Genomic DNA, 5562 nt, shown 5'->3' on the forward strand with positions numbered 1-5562 from the left:
TTAAAAAGACGTGCCACGTGTAAGCTCTTTTTGTGAGAGAAAACTCAAGTGTTGAAGCACCCGGGGAGACACACACTGTCTGGCAAACCTCTGCAACAGATAAGCAGGAAGCACGCGCTCGCTGAAGATCGCCGTCACACCAACACTCGAGGTACTCGTTTGTAAAGCTGACAATTCAGAGATGGCTTGTGGAGAAAAGAATAAACTTGGCTCCGAAGCGAAAACATATCTGCATGTTGCCGGCGTCCTCCTTTTATACCCACGAGGTGGGGCGGAGTTACGTCATGCAAATTCCACAGACCCATGGCATTTCCTTACCATTGGCTCGTTTTGTAATACTCGAAGCTGATAGGCTTTCTAAGCGAAACCCCATTCGTCGTCATCCGACGTAACTCGGAGTGACAACGAAAGGGAACACCAGGTTCGGTCAACACTGCATTGGCTTCCTATTAAACATTGTATACATTTTTAAATATTGCTGATTACTTACAAAGCACTAAATGGTTTAGCTCCCCAGTACTTGAGCGAGCTCTTAACCCATTATAGTCCTTCACGTCTATTGTAATCTCAAAATTCTGGCCAGTTGATAATACCTAGAATATCAAAATCGACTGCTGGCGGTAGATCCTTTTCCTATTTAGCACCAAAACTTTGAAACAATCTTCCTAACATTGTCCGGGAAGCAGACACAGTCTGTCAGTTCAAATCTAGCCTAAAAACGCATATCTTTGGCTTAGCATACACATAACACATTATAGACTTCTATAATTCAATGTTAGGCTGCATAGTTTAGATCAGCCAGAACCGGGAGCACTTCCCTTAAATCCTGATGTACTTTGTACATCATAAGAAGGATGGCATCTACGCTAATATTAGTCTCTCTTTTTATCCCGAGGTTTACCGCAGTCCGCCGGATCCAGGCCGTATCCTGATCTGATGAAGGAACTGCACCTGGACACGACGACAACGCAGTCCTGAAGTGTCACTAGTCTCTCCCTAGTGAAGGCCTCCTTCCCCGTACCTCTGAACTGATAAAACGTTGTCGGGATAATTCCGATTCACGCGGCTACGCGGAAGCGATAAAAAATTCTCAGAGCCACCAGGCACTGTTTTATGCAAATGAGCGGCCGGATCGCATTAGAGGATTTTCTGTTAGGGCGGTGTCGTGTTAGCGGCCCCTAAGTTAATTACTAATGATCGTTGCGACGGAAGTGAATCAATCAAAACTAACTTTAGCTGGACAATAACTATATTCTAGAGCTGCTGTAAAGCCAAAACAATCTCTTTTACTTTAATTTCCTATTATCACTGTAAAGCTGCTTTGAAACAGTCCATATTGTTAAAAGCGCTATATAAATGGTGGTGACTTGACAATTATCTTGTTGGACAAAACATGTAAGTATAATAAACTTTTGTTGATAACAAAGCTTGTTTTTAGCGATAATCCAAAAGCCTATGGGAAAATCCTATTGGGTTTTTGTCAAGGGAACCAGAGTGATTTGCTTTGCCTATAAAGTGGCGTCACACCTGCACCACTCTATTATTGTATGTTTTAAGGAACTTTTCATCCATTTGCTCACAGGAATTTTTATTTTTTAAACTTAATCACAGGCTTTATGAAATGTTGTGCATCAAAAGAAGCTCATACTAATGGCCTGGATGAAAAGACCAATGACAACATTAAGCAGCACGTTTTAATATTGTTTGTATCTAATGTAGGTCGAGACACAACACTACACCCCCCAAATGTTACTTTAAACACACTGTTAACCAAATACACACACTTTTTTAACCCATCCTCCACTTCAAGGCTCCAAATAATAAATGCATTCTTAAAAAGGCTGTCATACACCAGGTTTATAAGCCTTTTACAAAAACAAAAAAAATTTCCCCTCATGTCAAATGTCAGTGAGTGGTGGTTCGCGTGGCGACAAAAGCTTATTAAACTGGGATTTATCAGTGTGCCGTATGAACTATTATTCTGACAGAGTTAAGGCTGTACTGAGGACGCCGTGGTTTGACCAATAAGATAAGGGCGTTTCAGCGCCACCCACATGTGCGAATAAAATATTGAAACAATAAACCAATTTGTAAACCAAAAACACTTTTTTGTCTCTCATTTTTCGTTTGTTGAACTAAGCAGAAAAACGAATAAAACAGCCATCTTTTCATTCCTTGTTACTCCATTCCAGATAGGAAATAAAATGATCAAAAACGTACACAGACCAAAGTGTCTATACCAAGCAGCATCCTGTAGTTGTAAGTGGTGATCTAAATATATTTCAGAACCTTATTTATGCTGACATGACATTATATTCTAGACTATCAACATGCCTGAAAAACAGTCCTGATCGACCCAGTGCGAAATGAGGTTCTTATGAATGTAAAATTCTGCTGAACTGGAGGTAACATTTTAAGAGCTATGTTTCATATTTGTTGAATTTTATTTATTTTTTTGGTGCTATTCTATTCTAACAGTACAAATGTCTCGACCACATCTCAGGATTTTTATTTTAAACTGAGATGGTGTGATGACCAAACAGCCCAGTGGCAATCACAGACCCTAACACAGGATTCTAGCAGTTGTGTAGTTTTTGGACTTTATGTGAAAAAAAATCTCAAATATATACTTTTTCTATCAGGGTGAAAACATTTTCTCTAAAAAAAAAAGTGTTTCTCTCAAAATGCTTTTCTTTGCTCTCAATGCAATTTCTTGCTCTCGTGACAGGATTTTGCTTTCGCTGTGAAAATTGTGTCATGGGCGGGGCCACGTTCCTATTGGCCAGTCGGGTGAGCATCGTCTTATCTTGGGAGTTGAACTGAATCATTACACAATTGTTCGGTTCACCTAGATAGATGCCGCCTCTGCCTTAGTTGAGCACGGACACTCCAATGTTTGGGTAAGATGATGACGCACACACAACTCGATGGGTAGCTGGCTGAGCAAGTTCAGCATCACTGAAGATTAAACATTAAAAAATAGCACTCATATTCATGAATGAATGTGTATTATATTATTAGCATGCTAATTGCTAATTAGACATCATGCTATAGGTAAACTTGCAAACTCACCTGGTTTATACTATTTTTAAATCAAATGCCAAATGAGTGTTTTGATTTAGATAGTTTCACTCCTTATTTAGTGAGTAGTCAGCTAGTTTCTACTTTTGCACTTGCTAAGCACCTGAAGAGTAACTGCTTGTTCATCATATACAACCTCCTGTACAACTTTCAACTAACGTTAGTATGCATGGAAGGTGGCAACCCTATAGCAAGCTAACGTTAGACAGTGATTGATATGCTGTTTGAAAGTGTCCCACTTTTGAAAGTGTGCGGTCACTGCGGTGATTTTCCATGCTGGAAATAAAAAGCAGCAAGAATGCACATTACAATGACCGTAACTTTTTATTTTATGTAAACATGTCAAAATATTTAGAATAAGCCCTGTGCAGCTGAGTTTGCAAGCTACACATGCAGTGTAACTAAACGTGTAGTGCAACAACCATACAAAGACTAGTTTAAAAAAAACTAGGTGGGACACTTTCAAACGGTATATGAGCGTCAATCAGAAAGTTGAGCGATTCATTTTGAACGATTCTTTAATATGACTCGGGCAGGGGCGGTTCTAAGGTCAGTGGATATTCGGGGCTTTAGCCCAAACTAAAATTGGGTATTTTTATTTAAATTAATGAATTATAAAAGCGATTTAAGGGAATAAAGAAAAAGAAAGGCTTATTGTATTAGTGAAATAATTTAAAGTATTTGCAAATAATCTTTTATTTTTAAGTATGCATACATTCTCTCTACATGAATCAAGGAAATTACAGCATATTTTCAATTCAAAAAGGCAAAATTGAATTGAAAAAATAAAAGTTGAGTAATTTGCGTCACCGGATATTGTCGGTAGTTGAACATTTCTTTTGTAAAACAGTTGTCAAATATTAAATCTTTATCTACTTGCATTTTACCAGGCATTCGTTCACATTCTTCTGTGAACGGTAAGCCCCGCCTTCTTTAATCATTCTGACATTGATGAGCTAGACCACTGAACTTTTAGTCATCCTAACAACAAACAGAGCAGTGCGTAATGGAGTGCATCAGAGCAGCATCAAGAATATCAAATACATTGCAGTGAATCTCTTATTTGCATCTTAAGTGTATTGCCAATAATAATGACAGGTTTGCGAAAAGTGTAGAACTCGGTGCGCTCGTGCAAAACACATCTTCAGCACAGCGCCTCGTTTAATGCCTCTGATTGGCCGATGCGTTCAACAGACATGTCTGTGATTGGCTACAATGCTCAACACTGCAAAAGCACGTTGTAAGTACCTTTAATGCAAAGGGAAAAATATAAATTACAGAGTAATATGCACTTTTCATGATTAGGTAATCACGGCAGCTGTAATCTTATTCACATTTGTTTTTCTGATTAATTGTTTTGCTCTATGAGAAAGACAAGGTAGCAAAATATTCTGGGCTTTACTAAAAACATTCGGGGCTTAAGCCCCCTTAGCCCGACCCTAGCGCCGCCCATGGACTCGGCATAGACATCATATAGAGACTAGATGCCCTATTGGCCGCTGTGGCGCAAGAAATGCGGCCGCCATCTTAAACTGGTCATACTCCTATTTGCATTGCATAGCAGCAGTAGATGCCAGAGCACTGTGCAGCATATTCCTGCTCACATCGGCGGACCATCACTCGGGGATTACTTTTCACAAGTAAGATTTAACATTTAACATTACCGCACTATTGGTTGTATTTTGTGAACAAAATATTCAATGTGTCTTGTATCGTAGCTACGTGTATGACCTTTGCAGCAAAAAACCCCGCGTGAAAATCAGTTCGGTATTCAGTGAGATATGATTAATTAAATGTGCTGGCAGCTCATTGCACCTGCCAAACAGATTACACTGAGCGGAGCGGGTGACCGGTTTAAGATGGCGGCCCCACGGCTCGTCCGCGCCAATAGGCAGTAGTGGTCGATAGGGCGTCTATCTATATGATGTCTATGGGACTCGGGACTACCGAGTTGTCTCAGAGAGTGATTCGTTCATTTTGTGTTGACCGCGCATGCGCGCAACATCGCATAAGGTACATGATGTCACGACAGAAATTATTAGTTAATCTTTCGCGAGTCTCCATTCTTCGGGTTCGGGACGGGTCCGAGTCTTTCGTTCTTCCTGTCAGTCCCATAGAGACTATGCTGTCAGTACCGGAAAGAGAAATGATTAGTTCGTCTCTTCGGTTTCGAGTCGTTCGTTCTTCAAGTCAGACAACTAGTTCTTCAACAGTCAGTCTTCGAATGTTTCAGCAAGTTGTAAGTGTGTGTCCTGCATTAGTCTGCTGTCAGTGGCTCAAACCTCCGTTAGGCTAACTCTAGAATGACGTTTTGGAACTAGCAACGGAGGCATGGGATTAGATGCTTAAGAAATTAGTCCTACATACAAGAGCGTTTTAATGACAAAAACTTGACAAACGTCTTGAAATGCGTCGTGACCGCATTACCACCTCGGGTGTGCATTATTTTTAATGCTTACTTTTTCTGTACAGTGTGTTAGA

This window comes from Siphateles boraxobius, unplaced genomic scaffold (genome assembly GCF_051911475.1).
Source record: "Siphateles boraxobius isolate OS27281-9 unplaced genomic scaffold, OSU_SipBor_1 100, whole genome shotgun sequence".
NCBI lineage: Eukaryota > Metazoa > Chordata > Actinopteri > Cypriniformes > Leuciscidae > Siphateles > Siphateles boraxobius.